We start from the raw sequence: 15,101 nt of genomic DNA on the forward strand, positions 1-15,101 counted from the left end.
CCGCACCCATACTCCCTCGATTGCTACCTGTCTAGCGGCATCGGAGAGGGAGTACCGGAGGTGCATCAGCTGCTCTGCAGCCGCCACAGAGCTGAGCCGCGGGAGGGGCCCTAAGCCCCGGAGCATCTCAGGGGTGGGGCGCCTCCACGTGGGAGATGGACACCAGAGTTCTGGAAAGGTGGGAGCAGGAAGAGGGTGGAGCTCCTGTCGAGCGGCCGCCAGCGGGAAAATTTAAACGTGGCCCCAGCCGTGAAAGGGAGAGAGGGTGGCAGAAGAGTCCTCACTGGAGAGGAGACTTCCAGGGGACTGGACCGCTGGTAAGCCGGAGCGGCCTGTAAGGTTCAGGCTGCCTTAGGGTGGGACGGTCAGTGTCGGGAAGAGGAAGCAGCCCAGGGCAGGTGAAGGGAGCCCGTGGGCTGGTGCGTTACGGAGGGAAGCCCCACCAGCCGGACTGCACTGCAGCTGAGTCTGCGTCCTTAGGGCTCTGGGCTGGGGTCCATGAGACGGGGTGGGCCTGGACCCCCCTCTCACCATCGCAGGGCACGACAGTCACGCAGCCAGAGCGCAGAGTGTCGGTATGAAGGAGGCGAAAGGGGCCATTTGGGGTCAATTATAAAAAGACAAAGACTCACGGGTGGGGAGCCGGGGACTTTTGGGGACCCCCCACGGGTGGACTCATTTACACAGACAATAGTCATAAGGTCAAACACAAAAATGATACATTCATATGAATAGTATAAGCAGAATCAGCAAATTATAGGCTTTCTGTAGACATCACACGTGGACCACTTTGCACAAGAATTGGTGCAAACATATAACAGTGGTTGCAACAATGTTTTGCATGTTCATATCAGAATCCAGTGATGTCACACCACTATTGACCCAGCTTCAGGGTCCTTCCAGAACTCACCGGACGACAGTACAACTCCACACTGCCCATGACACAGGAATACAGGTGAAGCACACATTTGAGCCTGCCACAGTTACATGTAGGCTCAGGGTTTCAGAAGTGCCATAAAGTTTGTTTACAGCCACCGGTCCTGGCTCTCAGTGTTTTGTGCTGTTGTTTAGCTCTAATGTACCCCTAAATGTCTTCTAAGAGCCCAGTAAGCAGTGGAAGTGTTGGTAATGCTGCTAGACAATATTGACCTCCTGCGGTTCAGCAAATTCTCTGGTTCGGCACCAGTCAGGTCCCAAGGGTGCCTCACTAGAGAGGTTCAACCTGCAGACGTGTTTTATACAAGAATTCATAATTAATAATTTTTTGGAAATATTCCCCAACAATAGCTTACATATATACCGATTTTAAAAATTCTATAGGTCATCTCATTGAGAGGAATATTTATGTTGCAAAAGGGCAGAAAGTGGGTATGGATACAGCCAAATTCATGTGAATAGTTTTAGGAAATGATTTGCTAAGCTTGTTATAAATGCACTGCAGATAAAAATATGTTGTGGCTATGTAAAATCATATGAAGTCTAACCTATTCAAGCAATAATGATCAGTAATTGATTTGGGGATATATTAAGTGCACAACTGTAATTAGGTGAATTCATTAATATCATTATCTGTTTTGTACACATAGTCATGATAACTCCATATATAATTACATGTGAAATGTTACGCATAAGACTCCATATGGCAAGCAAGCTCATAATTTCTAGAAAGTGTAGGTATGTATTGCTTCTTATAAGCTAATAAAATAGAAAGGTCCTTGCCAATAATATGTTTTGTTAGTTAAAAAAACCTCAAACTATTTTAAAATGAGAACTTGCTAGTTATACCACTAATGTTGCATTTCTATTTGTCCTAAAAAAAAAAAAAAATAACATGGCAACAATTCCAACTTTGTCCTATACAGTAATTCCTCATTTAACACGGTAGATACGTTTCAGAAAATGATCGTACTAAGCAAAAACGTGTTATGAGGGATCAATTTTCCCATTGAAAATAATGGAAAATATGGGGGTTGCATTTCAAGTGGTGTCGAAGTCAATTTTCTGTTGGTGCTGAGTAGTCAACGTCAACACTAGATGATGTGCTGTACAGTAAAACTTCAATTGTCCGGCATCCAGTTGCCAGTCACTCCAGTTGCCTCGCCCCCTCTCCTCTGGATGACTCGCTCTCTCTCCTCTGCCCCCGCTTGCAGTCCGGTGGCTTGGTCTCCCTAGCCAGCTTGTCGCTGGCAGCTGCGCAGGGCTTCCCCCTTCTCCCTGCAAAGCGGCGGAGGGTTCGCCTCACGCCTTGCTGTTCCCCGCTGACACCCCCTCACCGGATGCAGTGCGGGCCTCAGCAGACCCATCATAACTGCCTTATTGTACCTCCTGGTATGCTGGATTATCGGAAGTCTACGGTATTACTGCTGTTTTCACAATTTATACTGCCACACGACGAAGTCCGCCACTTGATTTTTTTCTGTGTTATTTCGGGGACGGTTGTGTTATTCAAAATACGTTCCCTAAAAAAAATCTTGCTATCACGAAAACATGTTAAGCGGGTACGTGTTAAATGAGTAATTACTGTACCTGAGAGTACTCACGTCTTGAGTACGTCCTTGCAGCTGAGCGTGGTACTGCAATCTCAACCCCCACCATCACCTCTCTGTACATATCCAAACTTGCTAGGCATGTCTTCAAGGCTCAGTCCTCTAATCAAGTCACATAGTCAAAAACAGAGCCCTTCCAGGACAACAAACCAGTCAACAACCTGTCTGCTCTCACCAGAGTCTTCAGCCTCCATCCATGGGGCCTTTCAATCCAGCCCTTCACTCAGACTTCTAAAGGAGTTTTGTTCCTGCTGAGTCCAGGCCTGCTCACTGTTCCAGGTTCCAACCCACTGGCCCAATAAACAGCAGCCACACACCACTTACTTTAATTCATTATTGCTATATTCCCTTGGGCCTTTACCCACCCTCTCCCTTTACCTCCACCCCTTACCTTAGGATTAGAACTCCCATGTCCTCTTGCCCCCATATTTAGCAAGTATAGCCCATCAAGTTCCTTTAGCCAGCACACCCTTCTTCATCCTTCTAATCCAAGCGTGCTAGAAGTCACCTGCTAAACTCCAGCAGCTCCTTTTCCCCAAGCCCACTAAGCTCTGATTGGCTGCTTTCATAAGGTCTCTCTAAAGTCTAGACATACCTGGAGGACCCACCTTAACTTCTCCTTTACTAAGGCAAAGGAGCAGGGTATAACAGGACTGCAGGGTGTCCAGCAGGGGGCTACAAAGGGTCAGATATGCCCCATCATAGTGCACAAAGGTACATTTAATTTAAATGTAGATAACTATTCCATGTTAAATAGCAATTGTTCATTAATATATTATATCTGTTGAGGTCTAGCAGGTGTGCAATAGATAACACTGGTAGATGTATATGTACAGCCCCAAGCACAATGGGATTGAAGCAACCACCATACAATGTTATGTAACAATATTACTATAGGGATTTTGGTATAAGTGTTGTTAATAATTGTTATATATTGATGGCACATGAAAATGCTAGCCTTTACATAGCCTCAATGTGTTTTGCAAGCACTAAGCATATATCTCTTTAGAAGTCATTATGTGTTGATATTCAATTGGTGCTTATCCTGTAACAATTGCCCTATTAAATTTAAATTAAATCCCGTTTGAGCCAAATTTAATTTAGAGTGTGGCCTAAATTACTCACAGGAGTGATGAATATTTTGACTGAAGCATTCCTCAATTGTTTATATTACTTTATTATTATTAAATGAATAGATTTATTTTTTTGTCTGTATTGATACCTACTCACATGGTTTTATATGTATAAGTAGCATAACGGAACTGTCTGATGCTTTCTCATTCTAATCCAGCAAACTTTAGCATCCTTTGATCATTCTGGTATTTATTTATGCCATAGAGGTTGAAGGCTCCAGTGAATAACATTTTATAAAATGTCTGTAAGTGACTAAATGCAGGGCAGATTCTCAGCTGGCGCAAATCTTCATATGTTATGTTGAGGATCTGCCCTATGATTTTGGGATTCCTCATGTTAGATTTTTTAAAGGGTGTTTCTGGAAATTATCTCATTACATATTCTGTTTGATCAAATGTGGTACCGTCAGCATTATATGATGACTGTAAAGTGATTATTATTAAAATTTTCCATTCGATTCTTTCTACAAAGAGACTGTCCTTCATTAAAGGGAAAATACACAAGTATGCCCTGTGCAAGTTAATTCAACCCTTTAATACTCCGATTCCTGAAATTCTTCATATTGATTCGTAACCTTGGAGAGGAGGGGAAAGAGACTTAATTCTCCATGGTTTCTGATCACTTAGGCTTTTCTGGGCTTGGGTAACACAGCATGCCACATGTTTTCCTAACAAATTGCATTCGGACACTTTCCGACACTTTCATTATTTTAACTCAGGTAATAATTAGTCACTGTCAGAGCTAGGACTTAGGTTGTGCAAATCAGAATAAATTTACCTTGCTGTAGCAGCAGTCACAAATGAAGCAATAAATTAAAAATAGCAAATTGTTACGGACTTAAGAGATCACAACTCAGAATCACTACCTAAAATCCAGGAAATGCTACAACACTGCCAAGATTTCCTTGAGAGCTTAATTTTTTCCAGATAACTTTGTAACAAGCCCTGGAGATGTTATACACATGATGTTCCCTGAGACAGCACACTGAGACTCTGCTAGTGCAAAAACACTAAAAGGACTTCAGAGTGTTTCTTATTAAAATGAAATGCATGTTCCTTTGAAGGTCTTCAGGGTTCAGAGTCTTTTCTAACCGCTACATCCTTACCATTTGTATAGATTAAACATACTGTGGGTATTTCTGTTGTAAAGCTACATCTAATATGAGGCCACTACATGTTGCCTCGTAAAAAACCATTAAAGTCCATCAGACACACTGTCTTGGTAACATGCAGTTTTTCGTCATTGGGCTGCTGCAGTGAAGCATAGAGTGCCTGTTTTGAAACTTGATTAAAACACTTCATTGAAAGTAAGGGAATTAATCAGAATACAGGGCTTGCTTTCATGGCACTTGAAAAGTTTGTTAGTGCTCCCACTCTGGAAAATCAGATGGGGGACAATAAAGGCACAACAGAAGCAGAGAGAGTGTAGCACCTCACTTCAAGATGTTATTGAGTACTTAGAGCAAAAGACTAGAAAGCTGGGCTTCTAGTCCCAGTTTTTTCTCTGACTTGCTGTCCTTAGGCCTGCATTTATAAACTTTTGAAAATTAAGATCTCCGTGGCTCTGATAGTTTCTCCATATCTTAAATAACTCAGGATGAGTATTTGAGTTAACTCTGAATTTTGTTAAGTGCATATGGACGGCCATACCGGGTCAGACCACAGGTCCCTCTAGTCCAGTATTCTGTCTTCCAACAGTGGCCATTACCGGATGCCCCAGAGGGAATGAATAGAACGGGCCAGTCATCAAGTGTCATCAGGTCTTCATCTTCTGTCGCCCATTCCCAATTTCTGTCAGAGGCTAAGGATGCCATTCATGCCAATCCTGGCTAATAGCCATTGATGGACCTATCTTCCATGGATTTATGTAGCTGTGTTGGAACCCTGTTCCTGGCCTTCACAGCATCCTCTGGCAAGGAGTTCCACAAATTGATTGTGTGTTGTGTGAAAAAATGCTTCCTTTTGTTTATTTTAAGCATGCTACCTACTAATTTCATTTGGTGATCCCTAGTTCTTATTTTATGGGAACAAGTAAATAACTTTTCCTTGTGTACTTTCTCCACACCAGTCAAGATTTTATAGACCTCTATCATATCCCATCTTAGTCTCCTCTTTTCTAAGCTGAAAAGTCCCAATCTTATTAAGCTCTCCTCATATGGTAGCTGTTCCAAACACCTAATCAGTTTTGTTGCCCTTTTCTGAAACTTTTCCAATGCCAATATATCTTTTTTGAGATGAGGCAATCACATCTGTATGCATTACACTGCTCTACAGCCAAAATGCTTCTGAAATAAATGTAGTCAAACTTTACTAATTCTGAGTCACTGAGAATGAAAATGATGCTTAAAATTGTTGATTTGCTCTAGTTTTCAAGATATGCTATTGGGTCAGTATATACGACCCTTGATTTGCGAATGGAGGAGGATAAGTGAGTTATAAAGGAAAGGGATCTCAATTTAAACTAGAAATGACTAAAATACATCTTTGACTGGATCTATGAATAAATCTATGACTGGGTTTGGACAGTACTTGCTTTTTAGGCAAAACAATGAATGATGCAATCTGAAGATGGTATTGCATCATACATGATATGAATTGCATCATGTTATTCCTAGAAGTCATGGATGATGCAATCATAATGAAGCTTACATCACTCTGCTGAACAAATTGCCCTGTATCAGCTCTAGAAATCATACAGTGTCGTGCTCTCTTATTTGTCAGGGTTTGATTTTGCAAAGGGACACATTTCTGTTTAGCCAAAGTGAGCAGAGATGCCTCGTACTTTGTGTGAACAGTGCAGATAACTTCTGCTATGTTTGTGGTGAAGTGACTTTTGCATCACAAAAGCGCAGTATAACCACTATGGTTAAGAAAGCCTATCACCTTTATTTTGGCTGCAAAACTAGAGACCAGGACAAGAGGTGGGCCCCACACATATGCTGCAACACTTGTGCAACAAATCTGCACCAGTGGTTGAACAGGAAAAGGAAATCTATGCCTTTTGCAGTGCCAATGATTTGGAGAGAGCCAACAGATCATACCAGCAATTGTTACTTCTGCATGGTGCCTCCAGTTGGGAAAGGTGTGTCAAAGAAGAAAAAGTGGACTGTGCATTATCCAAACATTCCATCAGCTATACGCCCAGTACCCCACGGAGAAGGACTGCCGGTTCCTGATGCACCAGAATCATTCTCACTTGAGTCAGACGAGGAAGAGGAAGAGGATGAAACTTCTGGTCCTGAACCATCAATGTCACAGGACCCACATTTTCTCCCATCCTCCTCCTCTGAACCACACCTCATAATACAAGGTGAACTGAATGACCTTGTCAGGGATTTGGAACTACCCAAGAGTAAGGCAGAGCTGTTGGGTTCCAGACTACAGCAGTGGAATCTCCTGGCAGGTGACAAGAGATGCTCCATTTAATTAATACAAGAGACAAGCCAAGAAGCGCCGAGTAGACACTGAATAGGACTAAACTATGTACATAATAGTTTTTTGCCTTTTGTTTCATAATAAATTTTATTTATATAACCCTTTTGCTGATTTTTAAAGTGTTACATAAACAGCACAGGTGAAATATTATCATGTAAAGCAACCATAGCACATGAAAAGACCTAGGTTTACAATTTATGATTAAAACTCTACTATCTACACAATATACATAGACGTAAAATGTAAAAACTTAAATATCTTAGAAACAGTAGCCAATCAGTTGTTTTAATTGTCATATTTGAATTCAGCACATCACAATACATAATAAATAGCACATTTATCTCTGAAGCAGACGGCTTCTAAAAATTGTAGACCAGTGTTATTTAAGATATGGGTGTACCATGGATTTCTATAGAGGCAATAAGATACTCTCTAATTCTCTCCCCCTTTTTAATTATTCCTAACATTGTGTTTGCTTTTTTGATTGCTGCTGCACACTAAGCGGATGTTTTCAAAAAACTATCTACAATGACGTCAAGGTTTTTCTCTTGAGTGCTAATAGACAATTTGGTCACCATCATATTGTACATACAGTTGGGATTCTGTTGTGACAGTGATCTATGCATACTTTCATGTGTTCTCACTAGGTACTCCATACCTCACACCAGCTTGTTGGGAGGCCTTTTCAGGGTTCCCAGTGTAGTACCCGAAAGAGCAATTGGCTATCATACATCTCGCATGTCATCAGTTCTTAGAGCTGCTTTGCATTCCAACCTTAACTTGTGAGTGACGTGAACTTACAAGTTTGAAGAGTCAATCTCAGTAGTGTTAACTCCCTAGTGAACAGTAATAGCGCAGCTTCACTCAAGAGATCCTTTGCTAAGGATTTGATTTATGTGACCAGACTATGAGTGTTTATTCTCTTTGTTCAATAGAAACTATAAACAAAATTCTTACAAATTACTATTATGAATAGCAGGCTTGCAGGACTGTATTTTTTCCCCCACACACTATTCTTATCTAAAGTTTATGACTGCAAGATGGACTACTTATTCTGCAGCAACTCTATAGATTATCTGTATTACCAATTACAGAGAATGCCTTTTTCTGAGCCTTGTACAGACCCATTTGTTACCTCCTCAAATGAATAAGGGTCTTTTGATTACAGGCTTCTTTCCTCAGGAAACCACCATATTTGCAAACACAAATGCCTATATACACTCTAATGAATAATGAAGATTATTTATTGCATGTGCTTGAAATAATGGTTGATTTTGGAGTGCCTTTCATAAAACCCACATCAGAAAGTGTGTTATGTCCTGACATTTTCATTGCAGTTCAAGTAAAATAGTCTTCGGAAATTGTCTTGCTACCAAATTGCAATCATAAAGGCATGGCTTCAGACTCTGAGAATCACTTCAGATTGTGAACTTCTGGATAATATATAACATAAAGAGTTTAATTGAATCAGCCAGTTGGGTTTTTGCCCAGAAAAGTGGGAATTTAAATGCTGATGCAGCTTTAGCTTCCAATGACACCAGTCAGCACTCCTTAGATTGGATTGTAAATAATCTTATTTTAGGATATGCAGTATGATAGGGACAGACTTGTCTGTAAACTTGCTAGCAAAAGTAATTAAATAATTCCATTGTGTACTAAGACATATGAAAAATCACTGACCCCAAAGAAAAATTTGATAAGTATTCTCCAACCGCTAGAAGAAAATACTAAATTTTTCACAACACTTGTTTTCTTTTGGAGGCATTGTGGCAAATCACCGCCACCAAAATAAGTAAAAACTCAGCTCTAGTGACTTTTCTGACCCATGTTTGAAGGCATCTGTGGCGAGAGTCTTTCAGCCCAACTGGATGTTCTGAATTTCTCTTACCAGGGACCAGAAATGTAAGCTTGCTTCACATCCCCCATTTGAAAGTTCATTCTTCTTGGTCTGAATTCTGAACACCTTACATGAGATTTTTCAAGCATTAGTTAATGGCTGCTACAGACAGAAAAAAAAAACAAATTTATAAAGCTCTCACCATTAATAAATAAAAAGTACCCATATATATATTTAAAAAGCAGAGCTAATCAAAGTTTTCATTCAAAACTTTAAAATAATAAAAAAGGCCTTTTAGAGGAACACAGAAAAAAGTTATTTTCTTCCAAATTTCCAAATTGGTGAATTAAAAAAATGTCCAAAGTGAACAACAAAAATTGGTCGTGTGGGGTATTTTTCCCCGTTTTTGTCCCATCATGCCCTAATTCCTCTCCCTTTGATCCTCCCCTTCTAACCTTTTCATTAACAAAATAATAAAAAGATACAAGAAGAAGAAGTGGGAAATCTAAACTGAAAAATTGAAAGGTTTTGTTTAAAAAAATATGTTCCCATTTTTAATTGAAAAATAAGAAAAATATTATAGATAAAAAAAAACAAAAAAGCATGACAATATTTAATTGACTATGACTCATATCTTTCTAAAAGCATTTTCTCAGACTAGGTGCTATCTAATATAAGCACACAGGTGAAAAACAACCACCACCCAAAATAACCTCTGAAATAAGTAAATATATTTATTATTTTATATCCTGGGAATCTGGGACACAGCCAAGCTATAATACTTCTCTATGGTCTCACATAGTATTAGCATTGTGTATCCTACCTACCTACCTACCTCCCACCCTAAATTATTATCAATTTTTCTTTATGACATTGAAAAGGATGATGGCTGAGTGGAGGAAAGAATCTGTTAGATGATGTGCTTTCCTCTGGAATTATCTTGTTGTTGGGAGGGAAAAACAACTGCAAATAAGATAGCTGGTACATTATGTAGCCATGAAGCCAGCCCAATGGGCCACCATGGAAAACATCCTCTTCCCTGCCCCATCACTGCACCAGACATAGGATTTTGGTCACAGAGAAAGGAACGTGGCTTGTGAACTGTTGTGCTCTGGCTATTCTCAGCTTTTGTTATAGGCCCTTAAGACACTATGTAGACTATGTGAATTAGACCAGCTTTGAAGTTTCTTCTGACTTTTGCTGGAGGATTGGCCACACCACAGTTACCCCCAGAATAGGGGAAGTGACATAAATCAACACTGACCCTCTCTCTTGCCCATTTCTGCATCAAGAGTAGCTCAGCTGGGACTGAGAATTGGGGGCCCTACTTCTCCCCAAAACATATTAACTGTAAACTGTATTTCAGATCCCAAAAATGTGAGCGTACATCCAAAGTCAACTTTGCAGATGGATTTTACTTCCATTACATTCCACACTGAAAAAGCCATATATTTTGTTTAATTCAATTATGGTATACAGCACTTGCAAAAAAAAATAGCTTCATATTTGGATTTATGGAATTATTTTACTGAAAAAGAATTACGTTACATATTTAAATCCCTGATGGCAACTAATGTTTTATTAAATACAGTGTAAATCCAGCTGTGACCATGCAATAAAACTTCCATGGGGCGAAAGAGAGAGTATTTTATATTTGATTTCTGCACGCAACTACTCACTTGCCTAAATTCTGCCCATATGCCATTTCTGTTCTCCTGGACACTGATCTTTAATATAGGTTCAACATGCTGCACTCCTGCCTACATGTCAAGAAGGAGCATAGCAAAATTATATGCCACCTGAAAAATTTCATAAATCTGAGCCCAAGTTCACAAAACAAAACCTTGTGCTAATCTATTATATAAATGCACTTAATGGTGCTTAATAATATACACAGGAAGCCAGTCTATAGCAGGAGAAGTTGATTCCATTATAGAAGTTTGGGAACTAATGACGTGGTTCTGTGGGCACATATTCACCCAGTGTAATTAGCTTTGAAGTAAATCCATTTGTTTGGATTTTGTGTGTGTGTGTCATCAGGACATGCATTTTCACTCTCATGTACCCATTGTTCAAAAGGTTTACATTACATAAAATTAGGACTATATAAACTGCCTGCTTCATCTCTTTTCTAATATGATTGCCCCTTCTCTTGAATAGGGTTGCCTAATTGATAGCTTCCATTGTATGCAATGCACGTCAATAAATACTGAACATGAATGTGAATCAATATTGTGTTAGTATTGGGATTAAGCAAGCTATTTTCTCCTTTTTTTTCCTAAAGAGATGAATATGAGTAAATAAAATGATGTTTGTCTGAAATTATGTCTGGGGATTAGGCTTTGTGCTTTTTTGTTCAGGCACAGCACTGCAAGGGACTCTCTCCTTACTACTTTGGCCTAGTGCTGACAATAGAGATCTCGGGCATGATGCTTGAGAGGAAACAGGAAAACCCTTCTTTCTCCCCTAAACAAATCAACTGCAAGGTAAAAAGTTCAGTTTCTTATGTCTATTTTTCCTTACCTCCCCTAATTAGAGGACAATTTATGGAAGTCTAATTTATTGGGATATTGTTGACTGTTATTGATCTTGTTTGTTATTTTGCAATATATGTAATGCTGAATCACTACAGAGTCCAATATACCACCGTCTTTAGGCACCTTATATTTACTGTCCAAATTTTTAAAGTGAGGTATAACACAGCTCAGCGATAAATGATCAGAGACCATTATAAACTTGTTCTTGATGCTACGGAGCTTCTCCAATGTGACTGTCCACGGGCAAGGATACTGGAAAAGGAAAAAATTAATGTTTCATTAAAAAAAAAAGTCCTGGCTGCCATCAGCTCAAAGTTAAACCCTGAGAATTTAAAGCCTGAAAGGTAGGAGGAGCTTAAGTAAAAGTCCAGGCCATTATACTGTTGGTCAAAATCTCAGTGCTTCAAGCATAAAGAAAGATGAATTTGCACAAGTGTTCCCTGCAAGGTGAGTGTTTTGGCAGCCATCCAGAAGAGATTTAAGCCACCATCTGATTAGCGGAGTGCCTACAGCTGGCAAGATGTGTTCCTAGTGGTGGTACACATCCACACAAGTCTAAGTGCACATAACAAAATTTATTCCACAAATGGATGGAAAAAATTGAGAGGTAACATTGGTCTGCACCCTGAAATGCACTGAACCAAATGTGTAATGTGCACATTGTGGAAAGGATTGCATCTGATTTATGTCGATATTAGAATTAATTATTCTAGAGGTGCCAGACTATTATCCTGACTCTTGGCACCATACTTCAAAGTGACCTTAGTGACTTAGAAACCTAAGTCTTGTTGAAAGTCAATCAGACCGACTTAGTCTTCTCAATCATTTAGACACTGGAAATTTCTTCCCCAGAAATACTTGATTAAAGAAAGAAAATCATTCCTAGGGCCAGATGTTCTAAAAGACCTCAACTCCCATTAAGTCACCAAAATAAGTGTCTTTAGATTTCCAGAAGAGCATCACTTGTTGGGAACTGAGCCTGTACTCCACAGCCACATTTCTTGGGTTTGAAAATCATTCTATGGCTTGGCATGAGATAGGCATACAGACACCTACCTGAGGAAGCAGTATGCATAGCTAGAGGCCAAAACTTAGGTGTCTTGGGAACTTTTACAGCAAAAATATAGGCACTGAGTGTGTCCCAGGGATAGGCATCAGCTGAGAGAAATTTTTGTGGATTACAGGTTGCCTAAACCTGGGATTTAGGTACCTAATTCTGAGAGTTAGTCAGCCTTTGTGAATCTAGGCTGGAGTTTCTCTTGTAACACGTTGGTCAGATTTTCAGTGGGAACTGCTAGGTATTGAGCTCTTATTTTTAAAATCAGCATTATCCAGGTGTCTAGCTAGAAGCAGTGCTGGCTCCCAAAGTATGATCACTTTTCCATTTAAACCTGATGGGCACTATATTAAGGGCAGCAGTATGCAACATGAGTATTTTGCCGTAATGCCTGCAGCTGCTGATGTGCTACTGGGATATAAATAAATGCCCACACCTATAGAGTCCTTCTTATAATCCTACTAGCCACAAGATAAGCAAAAATATTTGCTCCACACAAATATAGCAATTGTGTTGTCAGCAGAGCAACTGGTCTGTGTATTAGGAGTACAATGTGTGTGGAAAATATTTTCATGTGCATTTCTTTGGAGGAAGAAGGGAAAATTCTAGCTGTAAGCAAAAAACAACCCCTTCCCCCCCCCCAAAAACCCCAACCAGTGGTGGTAATTGGTTGTGTTCATAAAACTATGTCTTGATTTTCATTGAGAAATTGACTTTTGCCAATGTTTTGCTCTAAATTTTGTGTGTGCATGTGCATGCCAAAGTCATTGTTTTCACACACACACACACACACACACACACACACACACACACACACACACACACACACACACACACTGTATTGTGGAAATGCACAAAACTACTGACTTATTATTTTCCTCAACAACTTGCAGTAGATGAACTATTGTTTCCTTAGCTTGGATTTTCTACAGTCAATTTAAATGGTGACATGGTGGAGTGTTTATGGCTAATCAAGTCTTCAGTTGGAGGGGATCTGCTTAATTTTCTGTGGCATTCTGCATCATAATATGTCACATCAACTTGGATGAAAGAGTGGATAGGTTACCATTAAAAAAGGTGTCATTCTTACAGTCTCTACAAACAAACAAATATCAATGACTGGACCACCATGTGTCATGATTCTCTTATAACTAATTATTATAGTAATATTCAATAATGCCTCATGTACCCCATGTGAGATGGGGAAAAAGAGGACACTGTTTTGCACCAAATAGTGAGTTTACACGAGCCCTTTGAATTATAATCTGTACTGACTGCCTCACTTGCTCTGTCTGGTGAATTCCCCCCAAGTACCTTAGAAATTAACAAGCCAGCAAATTCAATCAAACTTTTTTTTATTGGCCTCCCACCCCTTTCTCTTTTGTTGCTATAGTAAAAATGTTTCTACTTTTCTACATCTGTCTGCTGTTACCAACAAAACAGTGGAGAACAGGAGGTGATCTTTCTGTTTTCGTTCCAGCAGCCTGGTTCTGAATGAGTTTAATCGGCTGAGAAATGCGACTGAAAAGGGCTTTGCTACCCTTTCTAACTCCACTGAGCTGAGGCTTTCTGTAGCCTAGCAAGTGACACCCTATGCCTTATTTCACTGTGGATTATTTAGAATGCTTCAATTGTGACTTGTCAATGTGATCCAAGACAGATCAAGGCAAAATCTCCGACAAGAAAACAGCAATGTGAATATGATGTGACTGACTGGCACACAATAGACTAATACCTCTTAATTTGGACTTTTAGCAATCGTTTACCATCCCTATGCCCTTGAAGATTCCAAATCCATTCTTACAGGGAAGAAAAATAGTCTTTTTTTGTCCCTGTATGCTTCCCCCTCCCCAAATAACTGGAGAGTATCGATCAATGACTGTGTATGCATTTAATAGCTTTATTTCAAAGCACTTTACTCTTAAAAGCCCATCTCAGCATGGCACACTATTGAAATACTGTGCAGGTGTAATTAAATGAGCCAATTTTTGGTCAAGTACTGTACGCAGTGGTCTTTGTTGGCTGTTAGAACTGGCGAGTTGAGGGATGGTCATTTCTTATTTTTAGTCAGGCGTGATTTTATTTTAGTCTTTTTTTCTTTGAATAAAATAAATTATTTAATGGAAGTGACATTAATGCTTACTAAAGATGCAGAGAATAAAGTCCACACCAGAAGTGTACCCCAAGAACAAGCAGTCCACACTTCTTGATATGCAGAAACCAATTGTGTGTGTCTCAGCATTACAGGAGTGACCTTTGTGGGGGAGGGGTTATTCAGTAGCACTTCCATATACAAGTTTCTAAGATTTTCTATGGAGCATGCCAGTAAAGTTGCTCATTAATGCCAGTCTTGGTGACCTTTTTTTAGATATGTTCCATATCCAATAAGAACTTGACTGAAACCAACAACTTATTTCCCACAAGTCACCAAGCAATCATCAGACAATGGCTTTTGTTCACACCTAGAGCTTGAAAAATGCTGCAAAAGTATTTGAGACTATTCATGAATACCCATGAAATTCCTTTGAAGGTATTTGCTTATCTTTATTCTTCACT

The sequence above is a fragment of the Pelodiscus sinensis genome, chromosome 14, assembly GCF_052426305.1.
Source record: "Pelodiscus sinensis isolate ZL-2025 chromosome 14, ASM5242630v1, whole genome shotgun sequence".
Lineage (NCBI taxonomy): Eukaryota > Metazoa > Chordata > Testudines > Trionychidae > Pelodiscus > Pelodiscus sinensis.